The sequence below is a fragment of the Protopterus annectens genome, chromosome 9.part0, assembly GCF_019279795.1.
Source record: "Protopterus annectens isolate FY-2018-M chromosome 9.part0, PAN1.0, whole genome shotgun sequence".
Classification (NCBI taxonomy): domain Eukaryota; kingdom Metazoa; phylum Chordata; order Ceratodontiformes; family Protopteridae; genus Protopterus; species Protopterus annectens.
Window position 1 is genome coordinate 1265357178 of NC_056743.1, and position 25651 is coordinate 1265382828.

Below are 25651 nucleotides of genomic sequence, written 5' to 3' on the forward strand. Positions count from 1 at the left end.
GATCAGCAAAATCTGATCACTGGAACAACTAGCAAGTAAAGTTTAGGAAAGGAGAAATATTTTTTTTTTTTTGTTTTTTCAAACAGACAGGAAAAAATGCAGTAAATGCTTTGTTTTCGACTAAATTGCTATCAAAGGCTGGTACACTTGAGTGTATTAGCCTGTTTGTTACTTTCAAGCAATACTTTAGCCCACAAGTGCAATCAACAATATAAGCTCACAAACACAGGAAAATAAGGCAATAAAACAGTAATAAAGGCACAAACAGTAGTCGAAAAGCTTAAAAGATCGAAAAATGCAAACTAAAAGTTTAAAAAGTACTTATGATCAAGAAAGTTGCTTTTCTGCTCTCTGCTGGCTTAGGAACTCTGCAGGGGACCACGAGGAGCTATGCCAAGTTCTCTAATGCCAGAAAAGCCCGCCAAAGCGTGCTTTATAGCAGAGGGCTGGAAAAACAGGAAATGACCCAAAATGGCCAACGAATTACCAGTTGCTGCTTCTAACCACTCCTCTGAGGACAAACAAGCAGCTCAGTACTCCCCACTCCCACTGGTGAGTAAAGAAACTACCTCTGGCCACACAAGAAAATGGAGGAACACAGAAACCAAATACAAAGCCCAGGGATCAGCAAAATCTGATCACTGGAACAACTAATAAGTAAAGTTTAGGAAAGGAGAAATATTTTTTTTTTTTTTGTTTTTTCAAAAAGACAGGAAAAATGCAGTAAATGCTTTGTTTTCGACTAAATTGCTATCAAAGGCTGGTACACTTGAGTGTATTAGCCTGTTTGCTACTTTTAAGCAATACTCTAGCCCACAAGTGCAATCAACAATATAAGCTCACAAACACAGGAAAATAAGGCAATAAAACAGTAATAAAGGCACAAACAGTAGTCGAAAAGCTTAAAAGATCGAAAAATGCAAACTAAAAGTTTAAAAATACTTATGATCAAGAAAGTTGCTTTTTCTGCTCTCTGCTGGCTTAGGAACTCTGCAGGGGACCACGAGGAGCTATGCCAAGTTCTCTAATGCCAGAAAAGCCCGCCAAAGCGTGCTTTATAGCAGGGGGCTGGAAAAAACAGGAAATGACCCAAAATGGCCAACAATTACAAGTTGCTGCTTCTAACCACTCCTCTGAGGACAAACAAGCAGCTCAGTACTCCCCACTCCCACTGGTGAGTAAAGAAACTACCTCTGGCCACACAAGAAAATGGAGGAACACAGAAACCAAATACAAAGCCCAGGGATCAGCAAAATCTGATCACTGGAACAACTAGCAAGTAAAGTTTAGGAAAGGAGAAATATTTTTTTTTTTTTTTTTTTCAAACAGACAGGAAAAATGCAGTAAATGCTTTGTTTTCGACTAAATTGCTATCAAAGGCTGGTACACTTGAGTGTATTAGCCTGTTTGTTACTTTCAAGCAATACTTTAGCCCACAAGTGCAATCAACAATATAAGCTCACAAACACAGGAAAATAAGGCAATAAAACAGTAATAAAGGCACAAACAGTAGTCGAAAAGCTTAAAAGATCGAAAAATGCAAACTAAAAGTTTAAAAAATACTTATGATCAAGAAAGTTGCTTTTTCTGCTCTCTGCTGGCTTAGGAACTCTGCAGGGGACCACGAGGAGCTATGCCAAGTTCTCTAATGCCAGAAAAGCCCGCCAAAGCGTGCTTTATAGCAGGGGCTGGAAAAAACAGGAAATGACCCAAAATGGCCAACGAATTACCAGTTGCTGCTTCTAACCACTCCTCTGAGGACAAACAAGCAGCTCAGTACTCCCCACTCCCACTGGTGAGTAAAGAAACTACCTCTGGCCACACAAGAAAATGGAGGAACACAGAAACCAAATACAAAGCCCAGGGATCAGCAAAATCTGATCACTGGAACAACTAGCAAGTAAAGTTTAGGAAAGGAGAAATATTTTTATTTTTTTGTTTTTTTCAAAAAGACAGGAAAAATGCAGTAAATGCTTTGTTTTCGACTAAATTGCTATCAAAGGCTGGTACACTTGAGTGTATTAGCCTGTTTGTTACTTTTAAGCAATACTTTAGCCCACAAGTGCAATCAACAATATAAGCTCACAAACACAGGAAAATAAGGCAATAAAACAGTAATAAAGGCACAAACAGTAGTCGAAAAGCTTAAAAGATCGAAAAATGCAAACTAAAAGTTTAAAAATTACTTATGATCAAGAAAGTTGCTTTTCTGCTCTCTGCTGGCTTAGGAACTCTGCAGGGGACCACGAGGAGCTATGCCAAGTTCTCTAATGCCAGAAAAGCCCGCCAAAGCGTGCTTTATAGCAGGGGCTGGAAAAACAGGAAATGACCCAAAATGGCCAACAAATTACCAGTTGCTGCTTCTAACCACTCCTCTGAGGACAAACAAGCAGCTCAGTACTCCCCACTCCCACTGGTGAGTAAAGAAACTACCTCTGGCCACACAAGAAAATGGAGGAACACAGAAACCAAATACAAAGCCCAGGGATCAGCAAAATCTGATCACTGGAACAACTAGCAAGTAAAGTTTAGGAAAGGAGAAATATTTTTTGTTTTTTTTTGTTTTTTTTCAAACAGACAGGAAAAATGCAGTAAATGCTTTGTTTTCGACTAAATTGCTATCAAAGGCTGGTACACTTGAGTGTATTAGCCTGTTTGTTACACAAGCAATACTTTAGCCCACAAGTGCAATCAACAATATAAGCTCACAAACACAGGAAAATAAGGCAATAAAACAGTAATAAAGGCACAAACAGTAGTCGAAAAGCTTAAAAGATCGAAAAATGCAAACTAAAAGTTTAAAAAATACTTATGATCAAGAAAGTTGCTTTTCTGCTCTCTGCTGGCTTAGGAACTCTGCAGGGGACCACGAGGAGCTATGCCAAGTTCTCTAATGCCAGAAAAGCCCGCCAAAGCGTGCTTTATAGCAGGGGCTGGAAAAACAGGAAATGACCCAAAATGGCCAACGAATTACCAGTTGCTGCTTCTAACCACTCCTCTGAGGACAAACAAGCAGCTCAGTACTCCCCACTCCCACTGGTGAGTAAAGAAACTACCTCTGGCCACACAAGAAAATGGAGGAACACAGAAACCAAATACAAAGCCCAGGGATCAGCAAAATCTGATCACTGGAACAACTAGCAAGTAAAGTTTAGGAAAGGAGAAATATTTTTTTGGGGTTTTTTTGTTTTTTTTCAAACAGACAGGAAAAATGCAGTAAATGCTTTGTTTTCGACTAAATTGCTATCAAAGGCTGGTACACTTGAGTGTATTAGCCTGTTTGTTACTTTTAAGCAATACTTTAGCCCACAAGTGCAATCAACAATATAAGCTCACAAACACAGGAAAATAAGGCAATAAAACAGTAATAAAGGCACAAACAGTAGTCGAAAAGCTTAAAAGATCGAAAAATGCAAACTAAAAGTTTAAAATATACTTATGATCAAGAAAGTTGCCGTTCTGCTCTCTGCTGGCTTAGGAACTCTGCAGGGGACCACGAGGAGCTATGCCAAGTTCTCTAATGCCAGAAAAGCCCGCCAAAGCGTGCTTTATAGCAGGGGGCTGGAAAAAACAGGAAATGACCCAAAATGGCCAGCGAATTACCAGTTGCTGCTTCTAACCACTCCTCTGAGGACAAACAAGCAGCTCAGTACTCCCCACTCCCACTGGTGAGTAAAGAAACTACCTCTGGCCACACAAGAAAATGGAGGAACACAGAAACCAAATACAAAGCCCAGGGATCAGCAAAATCTGATCACTGGAACAACTAGCAAGTAAAGTTTAGGAAAGGAGAAATTTTTTTTTTTTTTCAAACAGACAGGAAAAAATGCAGTAAATGCTTTGTTTTTGACTAAATTGCTATCAAAGGCTGGTACACTTGAGTGTATTAGCCTGTTGGGATGGGATGGTAGTTCCCAGGATCCAAAGGGGATCCCCCCTTGTGGAGTGGGATGACTGTAGCTGTGCGCCACTCTGTGGGCACAAAGCCTGAGGTGAAGCTATGAATAAACTTGACACATAGGTGAGGTGCCAGTTCATTTTGTAGTTCATGCAGTACACAGCCTAGGATGTCATCTGGTCCCATGGATGCTGTATTCTTGGCTTTGGAGAGTGCAGTTTTTACCTGAGTGGCTGTGATTACTGGAATTTGGCATTTTTTTGGTATTGAGATGGGCCCTTTAGGGGGTGAGATGGGGGTAAAGTTGGCACTGAATCTGTCAGGATATTGGCAATATCCTTGGGATCAGTATATCTAGTGCCATTCTGCTGTAGCTTGGAGCAGATCTCAGTACTGCCATTTAGATTGTTGACATAGCTATAGAATGCCTTGTGGTTGTCTTTGGCATCTTTGGCAATTTTGTTTTCGTACAAACTTTGGAAGATTTTATGAGGGATATCAGCTTTCTACTGAGGCTGGTGAGAAAGTTTTTTGAATCCTGGGTTTTTCCTCTTTTCTGCAACAGTTTCTTCCTTCTGTAGTACAGCTTGTTTATGGCAGGGGACCACCAGATTGGCTTCCTTTTTTTAGAGGACAGCATCTTGGTTCTATTTGGGATGGCTCAGTCCATGCACGAGTGAGTGTGCTCATACAGCACCTTAGTGTAGGATTCAGCAGTTGAACTTCCAGTTCTCATCTGCATAGGTGTCATGTAGTTTGTTACTTCTGACTTGAGAAGCATGAAGTTGGCTTTGGAGAAGTTTTTTATGGAGGTTTCCTTAAAGGGGGGTGGGGGAGGGATGTGGATGTCAAGGGTGATTAGCTTATGGCCTGATATGACCAACGAGGGGGTGACCACTGGTGTGGAGCATCGCTCTCCCGTGTTGGTAATGACCAGGTCTAGAATATTGGTACCCCTGGTGAGACTTTGAATTAGTTGCTCTAGGGCATTGGGATTTATGAATTCCAAGAACCATTGAGCAAAGATGTTGTTACAGGAGTAGTTTTCCCAGTTAATAGCAGGGTATTGAAATCACCCAGTATTAGGGTGTTTGGTTGTATCTTAATATTTTCCAGTATGTTTAGAAAGGTGTAGTGAGAATCTTGGGGCATGGTAGGGGGTCTATAGCAAGCTACAATTTGTATTGCAGTCTTACCTAGTGTTAGTTGCACCTGGAGAATTTCAGATGCATTGTGTTGGGCAACCAGCCTGGAGGTGTGAATATCCTTGGTGAATATGGACACTCCTCCACCTTTAGTGTTTCGGTCCTGGTTTGGTGGCTGAAAAGTGTGGTATGAGTTGTAACCTGGTATTGCAGGGGTGCTCTCTGAAGCTTTGAACCAGGTCTCCATTACTGCACGGATATAGATGTTCTCCATTTTTAGGAGAGCCTTGAGAGAGAGTGCATCTTGAGGTTTAGACTTCTACCATTGAGTAGCATTACCTTCAGATTTTGCTTGCTTGTACCCGTTATGGTGGTAGCTTTGTCCTTTGAACCTTACCTAAAAAGGCACTATAGGGTGGCAAGAGACTTAGCCAGTGACCTCAATCTCAGGGGCAACAGGTGCAAACCATCTCTTGCAAAGCATCATGGTTTGTCGATCATGTTGTCCCAGGCCAGACAGATACTGGATCCTTTTTGAATGACACCAGAAGCTTAGCCAATTATTGAAGTCAGTCATTTTTTCCTTATACTGTGGTATCATTCTGGGTGATGGCAGGATGCTACTCAGGGCTAAGTTCATACATGCCTGGGTTACATGATCTGAGAGCTCTTCCATGTCTCTTTTCGTGTAGTCCAGGGAGGTACATCTCATGTCATTCACTCCAACATGGACAATGACAGAGTCATATTTGTACCTGTTGTGGAGTGACTTGAGTCCATGCATTATGTGGCAGATTCTGGCACCCAACAGGCAACTAACTGTAATTTTCTCCTTGTTCAGCCTGGTGACTGGGACATCAGTGTGCCTGACTATAGAGTCCCCTATGACTAAAAAGTTGGGTACGTTGTCTTGCCTTAGGGGCTGCTGTGGGGTGGCACACTGGTGTTGTAAGCTATGTGACACTTTGGTTGTGTTTGCGGGTGGTGTTTGTGTTTCAGCTTCAGAGGTCCTTGTTGCTTGGGCAGGTTAATGTTAAGAGCCTCCACATATGTGAGTTTTGTGTTGCTATGTGTGGGTTTTGGTGATGTGGGTTTTGAAGGACTATGTGTTGCTTGGGGTGTTGTATGGGTGTTAACCTTCTCCTTTTGACTGTCTAGCACGATCTTGGCTGGAGAGATCTTTGCTTCCAGTTTGGCTATGTAAGTGCATCTCTCACAGGTTGTAGTGTTTGATGGTAGGAACAGAGAGTTGTCTGTGTACATGAGGCTATTGCTTTATTGCCCCAGTATGCCCAGATTCACCAGGTGGACATTAGTAATCACCAGAAGCTGACCCTTGGACATGCCTGGTTAGGTACTTTCTTTGTGTACTACAAGAGCTGTTTTCCCTTACTTTTTGGCAAAGTACTTGAAATTGTAGGCTGTCTAGTACCTACTGCTATTTTCTCCTTATTACCAAGGAAAGGTGAGTGCTTGTAACAAATTAAGGCTTCCTAGTGCTTTTTAGTGAGTTTTAGAGCAAGTGCTAGTCAAAGTTATACAGATTTTAGTGCTACTGCTGATAAACTAGATAGTTCTAAGGGAAAATTTGAAGAGCAGACTTTCTGGCACCGGAAATACTTTAACCTTAGCCCAGCAGTGCACAAATGTGCGCAGACATGCATATTTATGCCAGAAAGTTGAAAGGGATAGAAAGCAGCCCAAAATGGCCAATAAAATTGCAATTTCAGAGCTGGAAACCACTCCTCTAGTGTTACATGGGCAGTACAATGCTCCCACTTTCACTGGTAAGCAGTAGGACCTTCCACTACCACAGCAAGGTCTGGATAGCTCTGAACACTGAAACTAAAGTCCTGAAACCAGCAAAGCCTGAAAACTGGACTACTCTAGTTAGAATAGGTGGGAAATTAGCAAACAAGATAGAATTTTTGTTTGGTTAAATCAGGCTAAACAATGCAGTTATACAGTAAATAAGCAGAGAGAGGCTTGAGTGTATAGCCCAGAACGGTAAACTCAATTAAAATTTTGCAAAATTAGAAATTTGAAAATTTTAACTTTTTAAATAAAGTAAGGCAAGTGCACAACTGGAAAATGACTTACAGGCAGAAATAGTGTTAGATAGGCAGTACAATGCTCTCACTCTAACTGGTAAGCAGTAGGACCTCCCTCTACCACAGCAAGGCCTGGATAGCTCTAAACACTGAAACTTAAGTCCTGAAACCAGCAAAGCCTGGAAACTGGACTATTCAAGTTAGAAATGGTGGGAAATTAATAAATAAGATATAATTTTTTTTGTCTGTTTTTTTTTTTTTTTGGTTAAATCAGACTAAACAATGCAGTTATACAGTAAATAAGCACAAATAGGATAATGCACTTGAGTGTATAGCCCAGAACAGTAAACTCAGTTAAAACTTTGAAAAATTAGAAATTTGAAAATTTTAACTTTTTAAATAAAGCAAGGCAAGTGCACAATTGGAAAACGACTTACAAGCAGAAATACAGTGAAATAAGTAGCTAGTCTACTTTTTAAACTTTCTGAGAAGTGCAGGTAATAAAAATGACCAAAATCAGGAAAAATTAGAAAATTCAGCAAAAAGTACTTGCAGTTAGCACAAAAAGGCTCTCTTTCTCATTTCTGGTGCTGTAATAGTCTGCAGGATGCCCAAACAGGATCTGCTGATCTAAAGCCAAAAAATAATCAGCCCTTGGAAGTCTCAAACCCAGGACCCTGCATACCATAGCCACAGTAATTTACCATTAAGCCATTTGAGCTTCTTCACCACATATTTTTGGTCTATTCCTCATAAAATTTGTAGTTGTTTGGCAAATCTCTGCAATGATTTGAGGATTGAAGTCGCTAAATAATGACATACATTTGAGTTTCAGACTTTAAATCCTTCAGAAAATGCATGTTAACACAAACCCAGTTTCTCCAGCAACTTTCAAAGTTTATAAGAGCAGTATTTAAAATATGTCTCTATTTTTAGGCCTCTGTCTCCTCATTTTGCCAGGCTTTGTCCAGATTTCTTGCACTAAGAGGCTGAGAGGTATAATTGTAAATAATGACTAGGAAGAGAGTTGCGGCATGTTCATCCAGGGGAAATGATGTTATGTTGGGAGCTTCTCATGGTATAGTTTTAGTGGCTTAATATGAGTACTGTTTTCAGAGGCAGCTAGTAGGTCAAGTTTAAAACTTTGAAAAATAGATCGCCAAAACTAAAGGTGACCAAGCCTTTACTGATGGTCATTTTGTGTCATTCATTAGGTTGCAGTGATATACAAAATGACTGGCTAAAAGAATGAATCTAAACATTTTGTTTTGTGTTATTTGTAATATCTGACTATTGTTAGAGAAATGCAGAACCAGCAATGGCAAACCACATTCAAGTTGTAGTACTAGAACATTTTTGGTATTGGCAGTCAGGCAGTAGGTGAAAGAAGGTATGCATACCTCTCAACTGCCCAGATTTTTGCTGAATGTCAAGATTTTTGCCTTTATTTTTGGTCTTTTCCACATAGAATTTGTAACTTTCTGGCAAATCTGTAAGGACTGAAAACAATAAATAATGACATACATTAGAGTTTCAGGCTTATATCATTCAGAAAATGCATGCTAACACAAAACCTGTTATTCTAGCAACTTTCTAAGTTTCTAAGAGCAATATTTAAAACCTGTCCCTATATTTCGGCCTTTGTCCCCCCATATTTAGAGGTTTGGAGCTATGAAGGAGTGTGATGCTGCAGCAGAATTTTAGCTACATTAAAATGTTATTGGTAATTTTATCTGTGTGAGTGACAAAAGAGAGTGCTAGGTCAAATGTCAGTCCAAGGTATTTCTGCTGTGAGACATGGAGAATGGTGCTGCCTTAGTTGTCTTTCAACAGAAGAGGGGAGTTTAAAGTCACTTTTGGGTAATTCTAGATGCCATTACATTCACTTTCTTGGGGCAGATTAAATGTTTAGTATAAAGAGGCCAACTACAGAGATTTGTGAAATTGTTTTGTAATTTAGCCTGTAGGTCAGAATGTGTTTTGCTAGATTCAATAAGGAGAATGCTGAGATGACGAAGTCACAGTGGCAGATCACTGACAGAGAGAGAGAGAGTGAGACAAGTAGTGGCCTAATAGTGAGGCTTGGGGGGACCCTTGTTAAGTGCTGCAATGTCAGGGGATAAATTATTTTGGTACATTTGGAAAGTTCCATCCATCAGGTAGCTTTGGTAGCATGCTGTTGCATCCTTATCAAAGTTTAGTTATTGGAGTTTATTAAGCAGGAACTCAGAATTCACAATTTAAAAAGCTCTGTTCATATCAACAAACAGTAATAATGAGCCCTTTATTCATGTTCTTGTACATGGAATCAGTGGCAGTGAAAAGAGCTGCTAGGGTGCTGAATAAGTTGTGAAAATATTGTTTATCTCAGTGGAGGCCATAACTATTTATGTGTTCAAATATTTGTTTGTATAGAATTTTTTGAAGATTTTTGTAATGGGGCAGAGACTTGGTATTATTTATTGTTCTTGGGGTCAGTGGAGGAAGTCAGTTTGGCACTGTGTTTAAAAAGAGCAGGAACAGTGCCAGTTGTGGAGAAAAAGTTAAATATATAAGTAAGATGTTTGGCTATTTTCCCTGTTGCTATTCTTAGGACAGTTAACTAACTTTATGTGAGAAAAGTGGAAGGTGGAAGCAAAATGATCCTAGGAGGCAATGTTGTGGAGACAGTTGCTGCAACAGAGAATTCTAGAATTCATCCCAACAGCACAAGGAAAAGACTTCTTGGTCCCAAGAAAGGATAGTCCATGGAGACCTATTCTAGACTTGCCCAAATTAAACAAGTATTGGTCATTTCTAAACAGTATCTGTCCAAACACATGCAACAACTGGAATGCCCACAGAGATACCTTACTAAAAGGATACAAGGCCTAAATAACATGTCCTGCATGGGCCGACTCAAAGCTTTGTCACTGTATTCGGTATTCTACAGACTGCTAAGAGGTGACCCGTGTCTAGCACAGAAAGCATCTTCTGACCCAATACTGATGGATTTACTGCACATCAACAAGTCAAAGGTTATCAGAAATACTTGGTCAAGGGATATAAACCTTTTCTGAAACATCGACAACACAGTTTGGAGAGACAGGTATATTTCACAAAGGATACCACTACTCTGGAACAGAATCCCCATCCACTTAAAACAAAGTTTATCCTTGTCCATATTCAAGTGAAACTTGGATCTATGGATGGGAGATATAAAATTTACCCCAGGGCTGCCCCCGTTCTACTAATGGACAGAGGCAGCTCTTAAATGCTTTATCTCATGTATGGGTCCCCTCAAAATATCTATGATATGACCCTAATTATTCTCATTAGGCGTACTATATAATTATTGACCATGTGATGGATAAGGCCAATGTAACACCAAATGTAATATGTTAATTTGAGCACCAAAAGGGAACTCTGTTAGGTTTAAATTGGCTTGCAAGGGCAGCTAACCTAGTACTTATCTATGAACCCATGAAAGTTCAAGATGTTGACTCTTCACTCCCCTTGCTAAGTCCAATGGCATTTATGATCACTGTGTCTCTAAAAGATGCATATGTGAACATCCCCCACATAAAAGACAGAAATGTCTTAAGATTCCAGGCAAGAAATGGACATTATTAGTTCACCTCCTTACCCTTTCACTTAGCCACTACTCCATGAGATTTAACAAAATCTCTCATATCATCCATCACCTATTGCAGGACAAAGGGTACACACATTTACCCAACTCTGAATGTCTTCTGCAGCCACCCTTTAGGCAGTAGACCAGAAGTGCCATTTCCTTTGCTCAGCAATGCCTGCAGAGAACCTGGGATTCACTCCAAACTTACAAAATGTGAAAGTGGAACCATGACGGAGGTTTGTGTTCTTGGTGGCTCTCTTGAAAATTCAGGCATTGACACTTTTCTGCTCAGGACAAAATTTTGTCACTTACACTTTTTTCCAGCAGACATTACAAAAAACAATGTAGATAACCAGACAATCAAACAAAAACCACGACTCGATCAATAAGTGTACTGCTTCACGTAAACACCTTAACAGCAGAACATATTTATTGCGATTTGATAAAACCAAAATATTAAAATACAAATACAAAATGGATGTTAAGTGCTTTCAGTCATAACATAGAGCTTCATCAGAACATCCTTTCACTACTAAAGACATTGTTTAAATATAAAAACTGGCGCCAAAAAATACGTTAACTGTTGCTCCTTCCTTAAAGAAATACTGCTACATAACATAACTTGAATTCATCGTCTTCTGTTAAATGTTATACAATTAATTGAATAACAAAATAAAATAGTTGTTTAAATATTTGTATAAAAACTTTTAAAGATTGTTTATATAAACATTTTTATATAAAAATTATATAAAAATTAAAAATTATAATAATGCTACTATGCCAAAGACAAATAGCCTTAAAAGTGTGTCTGTGTGAGGCAAAACGTGATATGAAATTGCCTATGTGCATACATAACATTTTATTTTAAGCTGTATTGAAAACTGTGTTAGAAATCTGTTTTAAAAATGCTTGAAAGACTTTGTCTTTGGCATAGTAGTCATGGTTTTCGTTTGATTGTTTGGTTGGAGCTAATTTTCGATTCAAATGTAGATAACCAGGGAGATCCTCAGAATCATAGGACACGTGGCAGTTTCAAGCACTATGGTTCCTGGGTGCATCTACAGATCTGAAAAATCCAGTAGTACCAAAGGATCTTATGGACCAACAAGCCCATACACTGGAGCATGCCCTCCTATCACTTCCATACTTAAAAAAATGGAACTAAGATGGTGGACATCAGCTATCAAGGAGAGAAGAGGAATGCCTCTCTGCCTCTTGCCAGAAAACAGACCCTAACTACAGATTCATAGTTTCATAGGTAGGTACTAGGCTATCGGCCCAAGGGCCTACATAAGCCTAGCCAACAAGGTTCCCTGGCTTACGCCACCCAAGAAAGTTATTTTCCTGTGCCACTGTTGAGTAGAGACACAGAAGTGATCCCCAGGGTGTATTTCCTATTTACCATCCACTCATCAAGATTTTTCTTGAAGAGTGCTAATGATGAACTTTGCTTGACATAGATGGGTAGCCTGTTCCAGAGTATGGGAAGTCTCTGGGACTAGAATCTATCCCTCCAGCATGTCCTGTTTATTGTGATGACAAGGTTTAGTTCCCTAGAGCATGTAGCTCGGAGGGTTTGGGATTTCTTTAGGTGTAGCATGTCCAACAGCTCTGGGTTTGACATAGCTTTATATGTTAGACAGAGATCACCTCGGAGTAGGCGATATGCTACGGAGTAAAGCTGGAATTTTTTGAGACAGTCAGTGTAGGGCATTTGTTTGAGGCCAGTAATCCTCTTTGTGATGTACTTCTGTGGCCTTTCCAGCTGCTGCAGATGTCTTGTGAGGTACATTCCAAATGGGGCATTGTCCTCTATGCATCATATCAGGCTGGGGAGCCCATTCACAGGGCTTGAAGGTGCAGAGCACTTGGACCAGGTCAGAGGCTAAACTCCATAAAACCCTGAAGGAAATGCTAGTAGTTCAATATGCTCAGAGAGCATTCAAGTAAATATGGATTCCAGGAATTTTGTTGACTGTGATGGTTAACAGTCATGTGCATATATCAACAAACAGGGAGAAGCGCATTCTTACCGGCTATGCGAGATGGCCTTGAAAAATGAGAGTTGGCTATAAACTGTGATATGACCGTAAGGGTAGTATACATTCCCCTTGGGGGGAATATTTGCTGGCTGATTGACTGAGCAGAACCACAGCAGACCCACACAAATGACAAATATACTCTTCTGGGACCTAGCATGGAAATAGGGTGTGCCAGAATGGATTTTTTGCCCAATATGAGAACTTCTAAATCAATAAATTTTGCTCCAGAACCCATGTCCAAAACCTTGTGCATTTCATAGAAAGATGAGTATCTGTACATTTTTCCATCTAAGCCACTGATTGAAAAAGTGATAAAAATACAACAGGAACAAGCAAGGATAATCTTAAAAAAGCCCTGTTTGATCATAGCAGCTTTGAGTTCCCCATTTCAGATATATAGCCATGGAAAACTCAATGTTTCTTTCCAGGCAGATGGACCTATTACCACAAAAAGACAGTTACCACTGTAGCTTACCTTACAGGGTCTCTGCCAGTAATATTCAGGACATAGCCACATGGGTCTCGGTCCACACCTGCTTTAAGAACTACAGGCTGGATGTTACAACTAGAGCTAGATTAGGTTTGTTGCAGCAATGAAAAAGCATGTTTGTTAGAGATTATGAATATAAGGCTGAAATTAATTCTGTTGTAAATATGTTGAAAGATAAAGCATAGAATAAAAAGTTTGCTTGAATATATATATAGAGTTTAGCAATGTAAAATGTGCATTCCTACTCTGACAGACAGACTTCTCTTCACAGCATCAGAAAAGCCTAACAAAGCAATATTGGAAAGCAAGTATCACATGCTTTTCTCATGTTTGCAGAACAAATATCTAAACTCAGCAATACGTGATGTTTTTTCAAAAGGAACAGCTTGTACAGATGTTTCCTTTCAGATTTATGTTAATGGCATCCTCACATCAGCAAAAGTGCTTACAAGTAAATTACAAAAGGACAATAGGAAAGTCTAAAAACAGACATTATGTGACTTCCCACAGAAGGCCAAAAAAGATACCAAGAGGAAATAACAAAATATATGTGCATGACTAGCACTCTATATAACAACTGTAAGTAATTCAGTTATGTGAGAAAGGGACAGAGAGAGGTATTTTGTAGAAGTCATCATTCATATCTGTAATTAAGGAAAACTTTGTAAATATATGCTACAATCTGACAGAAAGAGTACGTGTGGTTTAATATAAAATAAGTTATCTGTAACTGTGCTTATAGCTGCAAAATATATTTTTTATCAGTGTGCAATTTGAAAGGCTTGGTGCTTTAAACAAACTACAGGTGGAGTCATGCAAAGCTCTGTGACTCTGATTCAGCAGTAAACAGCACAGCAAGATTGTGTGTCTTAAGAAGACTTTGGATCCAGCACAGCACAGAAGCAGAGTACAAATTAAAATAAAAATTTCAATGTTGTCTTAGCTGCACAGGGATACCAACTATGCAAGGACAATAGAGGAAAGTTCTAGGAGTTATTCTTTATATTATGACTGCAGCATGGAGAACATAATAACCACTGCATCAACTTGCTATAATTATAGAGGTTTGGGTATACCAGTCCAGGTCTCACTCTTCTTCCCTTCATAACAGAAATTCAAGATTGGAGTGAGGCACCTTTTATTCTCTCTCTCTTTCTCCCTCTCCTTTGATTTTTACCTGTACTTCAGTCTGAATCTACTGCCTCTGTCTCGGGTCTATATTAGAAGACCGAATGTTCAGGTAATCGAACACCTAAACATCGATCTTCTAATATCGAAACGCACAATGTCGAACATCCCAGGGAAACACGTCCCTCGGCCACAACACAAAAAACATTACATCTAAATTAAGTGGGGGGCTTCGCCACCACACCCCCTGATGTGGGGGTCTGTGCCCCCACATCCCCGTAACTAAATATACCAACTCTGAGATCGCTCAACAGTAGGGAATTAGCAAACTCCAGTGAACAGCCAAGGGAAATCTTTCCCTGCATTAAATCAGCCATTCGCCGGTTTTTGCTTTCGATATTAGAAGTTCGATGTTTAGGTGCTCGATCACCTAAACATTCAGTCTTCTAATATAGACACTACTGCCTTCTTCTCTCCTAGGTTAGTAATAGCAGTCCCTGCCTGAGACAGTATCCAAGGGTTGAGAGTTCTACCAGTAGGACATACCGTGCCTCAAAATTCATTCCTTTCCTTCCCAGGAAAGTATTCTAGTTCTTCAGGTCTGGGTAATACTTAGTGATGGGTAGAAAGAACAGAAGATGACTAACCACACATCCTTCTTTATACTGTACTACGGAGATGTTTGGGGGCTGGGAGATGTTAGTTAAGAATTGAGAGAGGAGGAAGAGTCTGAAACTCTGGCTAGATGCAGGACTCTACCTGCAGCAGCAATCCTTGAAGCTGTAACCACAGCAAGTGACAACACTTGAACAGCTACAATTATTATAACTTGATGGCACAGACGAACCTCTGAGGACTGTATGTATAATTATTTTAACTGCAAAAGTCTAGAATTGCTGTATCTCGGAGTATAGCCTCATTTCTGTGGTACAGGAGTCTCAGAGTTATTATTATGTATAAGTATCAGGGCTGTGGTGGGTGCAGCCCTGCCATGCAGTCTGCATAAAAAAATGTGTAGTAGCACTTCGCTATTAGGTTCAGAGCATCACACATCTTTTTTTTTTTTAATTCATGGCTTTTACATTGTGGAGTTTTGAACTTTCTATAGGGTTAGTCATTGTAACGTTCTTGAAGAATTAATTTTGGTTCTTTATCACAGAGGTCTATAACTTACTTCTCCAGATGTGCATGCTGCTGTATGCTGTTGTTTGACTGTCCTTTGTGGATCTGGGGCAGTGACAAGGTCTATCAACATTCAAATATTTAATAAAGGTCAGTGTTTTAAGATTCCATAATCATTTTTAAGATGCACTACTACTGCTGAAAATTTTGCATGCAAATATTTGTGGACATCAGTAAATATTGTCTTACTTTTAAAAAGCAATGTATATATCTATTCTGCTGTTCAGTTTCTTAACAAAGACAATACTGCACCTATTACCTGGTTTAAAATATTAATTTACTGATGGAATATGCTTAATGTAACCACTTCATTCTAAATCTAACTTATTTTAAATGTGCATGTTTCAAAAACATTGCTTTCCATTTATTCCTTACTTGAGCCATTAGATTTCTCACCTTATAAAATCAAAGAACTAACACAACCACTGTACTGTTTCACATCAGATAAAACAAAAACATTGACCTTTCCAATGCCGACACTTTATTAAAAAAAAAAAAAAAACACCTGCGCATTTTCATTCTGTCACTTTTTCAAAACTTTCTCAGCATCAACACAAAATGTTACTTCCCCAACCTTTATTAGAGGAGTGACAGTAAATTCCTTCACTTATCAATCCAGTTTGTCTTTGTTTTCAGTAAGCACTGCTTGATTTTTTTTCTAACTTTAGAATATCTGCCTAAATACTTCATCCTTAAATTTTCAGGGTCTATGTATTCATTTCCCCTCAAGTGTTTGGCAGTGCTCTGTACAGACTCAGACACCTTGAGTGACATTTTTCCTGTAAAAGCATGACTGAAATTTCTCCAATACCTAGTTGCACACAGGACAACAAGCATGCAGTGACAAGCAATGTCCCCAAAGTTGCAAACTGGATACTCCTGACATTCATTGATATTCTCACTCCAACTGTCTAATCAATAAAAGAGGGTCTGTTGCCCTGGATAAGGACTTTCCCACTGTTACCAGCTTGGTGGATATGGGCATCCTGAGGAAATGTAGAAATTCCCTCATGTTTACTGACAACCAGTTAATTCTTAAACAAACTGATATGGTATGTGAGAGATGTATTTAAACAATGTCACTGTAGGCAAAGCTCTCACATAAAAGTACTCCTAATATTAATAAGGTTGTCAATAGTACAACTGCTGCACCCGTCACACACATTTCAGAGCAGACATATGATGAGGCATTTAAATCTAACCTTCCTAAACCACAAAGACCTCATTGATGAAGTACACATAACAAATACCCTCAGCAGCCCTAAATGTACTCTTTGAAAACAACACCCACATTAGCACATAGAGCCACATCTCATGGAGCCTCTACTTCTAAGCCCATAAAGCAAGCCACCACACAATCCAACATTCTAGTCATTATAGACTCCATCGTGAGACACACTGATATCCCTCTCACCAGGCTGAGTAAGGAGAAAGTCAGTCAGTTGCTTATCAGGGGCTAGGATCCACCACCTAATGCATGCACTCAGGTTATTGGACCACAAGTACCAATATGACTCAAAAACGAACAATACCAATGGCAATACTTGGAGTCTGTCTACTGAGAAAATCTTTATTGTGTTAGCGCTTTCATGCACATCACTGAGTGCACTTCTTCAGACACATATTTTTCTCCCACTACAGACAGCGAAGGACTTTGATTCACTTCCTGGTTTATGTTGGCGTCGTCAACAGCTAGAGAGGACACCTGGAGCAAACCTTCAATAGTCTTGGTACACTCCCACTACTCCATGGCATCATGCATGAAGAAGTGCACTCAGTGATGTGCATGAAAGCGCTAACACAATAAAGATTTTCTCAGTAGACAGACTCCAAGTATTGCCATTGGTATTGTTCGTTTTTGAACCAATATGACTCAGTCATAGTCCATGTGGGAGTAAATGACCTGAGATGTACCTTCCTAGACTATATGAAGAGAGACAATATGGAGCTCTCAGAATATGTGTCTCAGGCTGGTATGAGCCTAGCATTGAGGAGGATTTTACATTCTCCCAGGATGATGCCACAATACGAACAAAAGATGACTGACTTTAATAATTGACTTAGTTTCCGGTATCATTCTAAGGGGGTGCAATATTTGTCAGCATGGAAGGAGATTGTCAACAGACCACGCTGCTTTGCCAGGGATGGTCTGCACCTCTCCCCTCTAGGCTTTTGAATATTAGCTAAAACACTGTCGTCCCGCATAGTGCCTTTTTAGGTAATGCCAAACTGAAAGTACTTCTGACATAGCAAATCAAAACCAAGAAAATCTAAAGGTATTACTGTTCAATGCTAGGAGTCTTAACAAAAGACTGCATTCCTCAGAAGCTCTCTTCACTCTAGAAAATGCTGATGTCTGTGCGGTCACTGAGACTTGGTTTAAAGCCACAGAGAGCAAGGTTATAATGCCTTCCACACATTTAGACAAGCTACTTCACAGGCAGGGACTAAGGGTGGAGGTGTCTCTGTTTACATCAAAAATAAATATACTTCAAGGCTGGTCAAACAGGACAATGCACTTGAGGTGCTCCATGTTCAGATCACCATAGGCAAATTCCAATACCACTTCCTTGCAAGCTATAGGTCCCTCTCTATGACTCAGGAAATCCATACCATGTATTTAAACTTATTAGAAACACTAACCATCCAACCCAGTACCATATTCATGGGTGACTTTAATTATCCCACTATTAAATGGGAATTCTATAAGATGCAAAACGTACGTGCACAGAAATTCCTGGATTTTGTAAAAACAAACTCCTTGGACCAGATAGTCAATACACCAATGAGGGGTGCAACCATACTGGATCTGGTCCTCATTAATATGGGAGACAGTTACACACCCCCTACTGTAATGCCTTCCCTGGTAAGGTCAGACCACAAAATGGTCTCCTCTGAAGTAAAAATAAAACCCTGGACCCCCAGCCAAACCTGGAATATTTAGGATCTACTCTAAGGCTAACCTGCTGCTATTAAGTGATAACGTGGCAAAATTTCAAACCCCCATAAACCCTGAGAACACTGCTGCCTATGCAGTACAGTTCACAGAAACCCTTTACAAGCATGTTAATAGCTGCATAGAGGCAGCTGTACCCACCAGGAAGAAGTACAGAACTAACTCATAAAACAAACCACCCTGGTGGAATCACACATTCAGTAGGCTGTATAACAGGAAGAAGACAATCATAGCAAAAATTAGGAGGTGCAGCACCCAGCAGGTTAAAAGCACTCTCATCAAAACTAAACAAACAACTCACTGGACAATTAAAGTCTACCAAAGCCAAATTTGAAGTAAGTTTTGCCTCCCAGGCCAAGGACAACCACAAAGCATTCTTTAGTTATGTCTGCAACCTCAAAGGCAATACACAATTGTGTACAGAGCTCATTGTAAATGAAGCCACCTAAAATGAGCCAAAAGATATAGCAAACCTCTTGGCTGATAAATTCAACTCCATCTTTACACCTGTCTCCCTCTCAAGCTCCCCTCAGGAAATACCATCAAAAATAGATCACCCTACTATCACTAGGGAACAGGTCCTTAATGCTCTCTCTAAGACCAAAAAACAGCATCAATGGGCTCAGACAATATCCTAGGATGCCTTTTAAATACCATGAAACATGACATACTGTAGCATCCAAACAGGCTTTGTGCCTTATGAATGGAGAATAGCAACATTCATCCTTCTGCACAAAGGTGGTCCATCTACAGACCCTGGAAACTACAGCCCGATATGTCTTATATGTAAAGCCATGGAAAGAATTATCATGGAAATGATCAGCAGAGATTTAGTAAACCTCCAGACACTGAACCTAACTGAGTTTGGTTTCGTCAAGGGCAGATCATGCCTACTCAACCTGGTGGACTTCTTTGAGAAGGTAACCAAAGCAATGGATGAGGGGGAAAAAACATTCACACTGCCTACTTTGACATGGCCAAGGCATTTGATGCAATACCCCACTTGGGCATTGTTCACAAACTCAAGGGGTTATGTACAAACTCATATATCACCCAGTGGATAGGCAACTGGCTCACAGACAGGACCCACGAAGTTAGAATTGAGGAGTCCACTTCTACAAAGAGGCCAATCACAAGTGGAGTCCTCAGGGATCAGTCCTTGCACTACTCCTTTTTGGCATTTACTTCTCTGAAGTCAAGGCCAATGTCAGTGGTCTCTGGCTGATTAAATTTGCAGATGATTGCAAATTAGGAGCTGTCATTGAATCACACACTGACACAAATGTTCTCCAAGAAGGGCTGACACAGGCAAAATATTGGTGTCAGAGCCATGGACTAAAACTAAATGCCAAGAAATGCATAATAATATCCTTTGGGAAGTCATCCACCCCTGGTAACTATCATATTGACAGCACACCCCTTAGAGTTGACCCAGTAGTCAGGGACTTAGGGACAAACATAGATAGTAATCTAGCTTTTGACTATCATGTGTCTACAGTAGTGAGGAAATCATTCTGTGTTGCACAACTTAATAAACAAAGGTATGACATCTAAGTCCAAGGAAGTCATCGTTCCACTGTATTTGACATTCATCAGATCTTTTCATTGAGTACAGTGCCCCCTTTGGTATGTGCCTAACCAGGCATATCCAACAATTGGAACATCCACATAGGTTCCTCACAAAAAGAATACAGGGTGTAAGTAAAATGTCCATTGCAGACTGCCTCAAGGCCCTATCCCTGTATTCTGTCTCCTACAGGCTTTTTAGGGGAGATCTATGCCCTGGCATACAGGGCATTTGTCAAACCCCACTCTGATGAACCTACTGCATATCCACAAAACAAACATCACCAGTATTATCCACTCTAAAGACTTAAACCTTGCCTGTGATATAAATAGGACTTGCTGGACAGACAGGTATGCATCCCAGAGACAACTCCTTCTCTGGAACAGTCTCCCTATGGATGTGAAGCAGAGTTCCTCCCTAACCCAATTTAAATGCAACTTGGACAGTTGGATGGGGAACAGGAAATTCATCCCTGGTTTGGCACCTATGTTTCTAATGGACACAGGCAACCTGTAAATGGTTTGTCTCTCAGGCCCCTGCTTGTAAATGTTTCATCTCCCAAGCCTCTGCTTGCACTTATCAAAGGTATCAGAACTTGTCAAAGATTTGGGATGCATGGCTCAGCTTAAAAAGGCCCTTGCGGTAGTTAGCCTTGTAAACACCTATGAACCTATGAAGTGTATATAATTATAAAAGCATTCCAGGACTCTATCAAAATAAAAAAAACACCATCCAGGATCACTATATTACATATGAACTTAAAATTACTATGAAGCATGGGTCTATATTAGATCAGCGAACGCTTAAAAAAGCGAACACTGATTGATCGAACTTATGTAAGCGAAAGCTTACAATCTCGAACTGTCAGATCAGCGATTTATTTCCTAGGGAAAAAAATCGCTGATCCAAAACACATACACACAACACAAGCACACCAAACAAACAGCAATCCACACACATACACCTAAAATCTGACACCTAACCCTACACTAAACTATACACACACCACTAACTATCCACTTACCTTAACCCAAACCCTAACCCTAAGGTCCGTCACTATCACACACTCACCTCACCCGCTCCCTAACCCTAACTTACCTAACCCGCCCTAACCCTCATGTCCACACAATCGCACACATACCTAACCCGCGCCCCAACCCTAACTCACCTAACCCGCCCTAACACTCACATCCACACAATCGCACAGTTATCTGAATCCGACCCATAACTTTCCACCACAGCACTGAAAATACCGAAATGGACACGGACAACCCAATTCTTTCCCTAGGAAAAAATTTGGGTTTCTGTTGCTTCGATATTTTAAACATTCACTTAAATAAGTTTGATCAATCAGCGTTCGCTTTTTTAAGCGTTCGCTGATCTAATATAGACCCATGAAGCATGCCTAAATATGTGTCTTTGCCTTCAAGGGCCCCCCAGTTTTACCAACATGGAAAACACAAAGCATGTGACGCATAACACTGCATACACCACACACTTGGTGTTACAGTCATAGCTATCAATAGCTGAGATAAGCTTAATATACTTTGTGATGGTAAAGTGGGAACCAAAATAAATCTACATTGTTTTCATGCTCCACATTTCCTTATTCCAACATTTCTTATACAATGTTCCTTTCTAGAACTGGCCTTCTCAAAAGTAGATTCCAAATTAAAACTATTCATAAACACAAACTTTGGGGTCATACCCTATTTACCTGTAAAAATGAAGGCTCTGAATACATTAGTTAATTTTTTAAAAATAACATTTTTAGAACCCTGACATCTCTGCTGTATTCCAAAACCATTGCTTTAGTAAAATCATTGTTGTTATTGTTTCTATTACGAACCTCAGTGCTGCCACATTATAAAATAATCCTTCTTATCTGTAGTTGCCCGACTCCTACTCACTGACTTATTTCATGTAACTAGAAATTACTTACTGTTTTTAAATCTTGTACATTTCCTTTTTCCAAACAGAAGCATAAGTGCTCTGCTGAAAGGCCTTCACATACTATCAAGGGCAGCCAAAACAGGAGATTTGCTCAGTTAATTATTGAAGTATTTTTAGAATTGTTGTCTGTAGGCATAGCTCCCAAACTTCCATCTTGAAAAAGAGGAACACTACCTCTCATTATATGGAACAAATCGGCAAAATGTGGAAAACCTATAGCATACAAACTGAATGTTCCTCTTAATGAGATACACGTGAGAGGTATGCCTGTAGGCAACACTTATTCATCACTGTGCTAAGTTCTGTGCTGCACAGATCCAGTATTTCATGTTTTTTAAATGCATTGTATCAAGTACCTGTCGTAATCTTGAAAAAAAAAAAAAAAAAAAAAAAAGAGCGGTGTAAGCTTGCCATGTTGATGTCACATGCAGAAAAACAGGTTAATGATTTGCAGCAAACAAAATGTGAAGGTATGAAGGAGGTTAAATGAAAACAGTGATTTTCACTGTATTCTCATATTACACCTTCTAAAACAGAATATTTAGACAGTTAAACCAAGAGTAAATACGAGTGTTTTTGTGATGTTCCTGTCTCCAGGGTGTCAGCTCTGCAGATAAAAACATATCAGATTAATCTACCTACATTATATTTATTCAGGTGTTTATATTATGCTCATTAGTCTGGTATCACAAACATACTGCATGCATTAGAAATTAAGTCTCTTAGGTCATAAATGTCTCCATCTGTTTATAGTCCAGTCATATGCCCTCCTTTCCTATTCTGTGAAAAGGCACAACAAATTTTAATTGTAACATGAGAAGTATTAATATACTGCATTAACAATTACAACAAGACTACCATAACATAAGGCACTAGGTACATATAATAGGTTCACAGGTAACAGGGTCATAGTAACATACTAGGCCAGTGATAGCAAACCTATGACATGTGTGTCAAAGGTAACTCATCAGGATGGGTGACACCAGCATTCGCAAACACAAGTTACCAAAGAAACCAAATGAACAAAAATACAAGAAATATGTGACCATGCACTTATTTATTAAAACTCAGCAACAAAAAAGTCATTAATTGAAGTTAATCAAATCAAATGCAACATGTTCCATATAAGTTTTATTTCAGTTCAATTCAAAATTACTATTAAAAGTAGGGTATTTTTTTTGGTGCACTGTTTTAAGCCCAGTTATCAGTGCACATATAATTTTCTCTATTATAAGTTACTGATGTTTTCTTTTACTTTTTATAATACATAACAGCACACATGATTGGACTGTATTTTTTTTAAATAAATGAATATGTAAAGAATAGTTTCTCTTTTTTGGGGGGGGGGGTGACACGCCAGCATTGTCAAGACAGGCATTTTCCGAATTTTTGACACGCCGAGCCCAAAAGGTTTGCCATCACTGTACTAGGCTATTATCTGTGAAGACCTTTATAAGCTGAGCGCTGCATTCCTATGAAGTTCTTAGTACTTTTAATTTAAGTATGAATAACCCAGAACTTGTCAGAACATTCTCATGTTACCCATATCCATAAAGGAAAAGGGTGCTAAACCAGGGGTGAATTCGTAGTTCCCAGCCATTTGTCTAGATTTTATTTGAATAGAGTAAGGGAATATCTGTTTCTCTCTCTCTCTCTTTTTTCTGTTTTTGCTCTTGTTTTAACTACCCTTTCATAAACATAAACATGTATATTTTGTTTTTAGTATCCTCTTGTACCTCTATCTCTTTAGCATCTATTTAATAAAACATACTAAACTCTTTCATAGGGGTGTAGCACATTTTCAACAAATTCTATTACCCAAATCCCATCTCTAATTCTTTGTGTCATATATTATGCACTGAATACATTTAAATAAATAACCTGTACCTAATAAGTACTTTGCTTTATGCAGAAAGAAAGACAATTCCAAAGAAGTGACATTCTCTGTGATACATGCCTAACATTCCACCATGTTCTGCTTATGTTGCAGAGGAGATTAAGATCTCGCAAGTTGATGTTTATTCCAGCACTGGACTTGTGGATGTGCAGTAGGTCAGAAGGAATAGGGTCTTATGAGGTTCTACATATGAGGCATAGATTGCCTCTCAGCAGCCTGATAATGAAAAGAGGGGCAAGGCTTTGAGACAGTCAGTGTAGTTCTTAAGATAAGGCCCTTGATTTTCTTGGTTTGTTTGTGTCTTTCAGCTTTTCCCGGTTAGGGGTCACCACAGCGGAACTCCGGTCTGCTAATGATTGGCAGTAGAGTTTTACATGCTGGCTTGCCGGGCCTAACGCACAACCTTCAATGAAGGAGCGCCCGTTTACGCATGTCGCCACACAGAAGACGCTCTAACTGAGAATTGAATGGGCAACGTCTAACTGTGAGGCGACAACGTTACTGCAGCACCACCACCACAGTTAAGGAAGCATTATGGTTGTTCAACTTGTGTTAAGTGTTTGTACAGGTACATACTGAAGATGGTTATTATATTCAATAATTTGTCTATTAAATGCCAAATACAGTTGAATGATCCCATCCCTGGACCTAGATGCTACATTATTACTAATAAAATGTACAGTGAAAAAGGACTTTCTTGCAACTGTAGATACACTAAAGGACAGTTTGTTTTCCACATAACTCACCAGGTCTCTAACTAAAAATACTCAATTTTCAGGGGTGTGCTGTCAATGTCATAGCTGCAGGGGAGATCATATTTCCAAAGAAGACTGCTGTACATTTTTTGGCATTTAGTTTTAGTTCATGGTTATGACACCAACTATTTGTTTAAGAAAGGCCTTCTTAGAGGATCTTGCTGTCCTCTGGAGTGTTTATGATGGCACCAAGTTTATATTCATCTGCAAAACTAACCAGCTCCAAACCCTTTACCTCAGCTCTGACATCTAAGAAGTCAATGCCAAAGCAGAGTGGTCCAAGGACTGAACCCTAGGGTGCACCATTAATGACAGATATTTTGGTGGAGGTACAGCCACCTACCCTAATGTCCTAGATTCTGTTTGTGAGCCACCATGCTACTCAATGAGTTATATACAGATTAACATTTAGCTGGAACAGTTTGTCAGTAATACCTGAGTGTGGGATAGTGTTTAATGCCTAAGTGAGGTCTAGATATGCAGTGTGTACTGATTTTTCCCTCATTTATTGTTTCAATAACCTTGAAGAAGTCGACTAGTTTAAGCAGGCAGGATCTACACTTGACAAAACTAAACTGGTTTGGTTCTAAAGTTTGTAAGCTACCTATGTCATTATTTATTCATTCCATACTAAGCCTCTCCATAGCCTTACCGATGAGGCTGGACAGACTAATGAGTCCATAATTACCCAGGTCTGTTGATCTCTCATCTTTGTGCAGGAGGATGGCTGCTACTGTTCTCCATTCCTCGGGCACTAAGCCTTTTTGGAGACTGATCATGAATTAATTCTGTAGAGGGTAGGGGAAGTCCTTTTCCAGGTTGATAAGTAGGCAGCCTAGTATGTTATTTGGCCCCAGAGAAGCAGTGTTCTTTAGCCTTGAAAAATTATTTGAGAACTTGTTCTTGGGAGATCTGAGAGAGTGTAGATATGGATATGTGATCTGGAAATGTAGTGGGATAAAGAGAGGATTAGG

General features: G+C 39.6%; 1 protein-coding gene across 1 annotated transcript in view; it reads right to left on the bottom strand.

Annotated features, from left to right (window-relative positions):
• The window catches only part of LOC122811985 (alpha-1,4-N-acetylglucosaminyltransferase-like), a 567882-nt gene extending 545644 nt beyond the window's left edge, over positions 1 to 22238 (bottom strand). The window contains exon 1 of the mRNA XM_044084190.1: positions 22015 to 22238. The gene's annotated coding sequence lies outside the window, so the exon portion shown is untranslated. The remainder of the gene's footprint in view (positions 1 to 22014) is intronic.
• Between the last annotated feature and the right edge of the window lie 3413 nt (positions 22239 to 25651).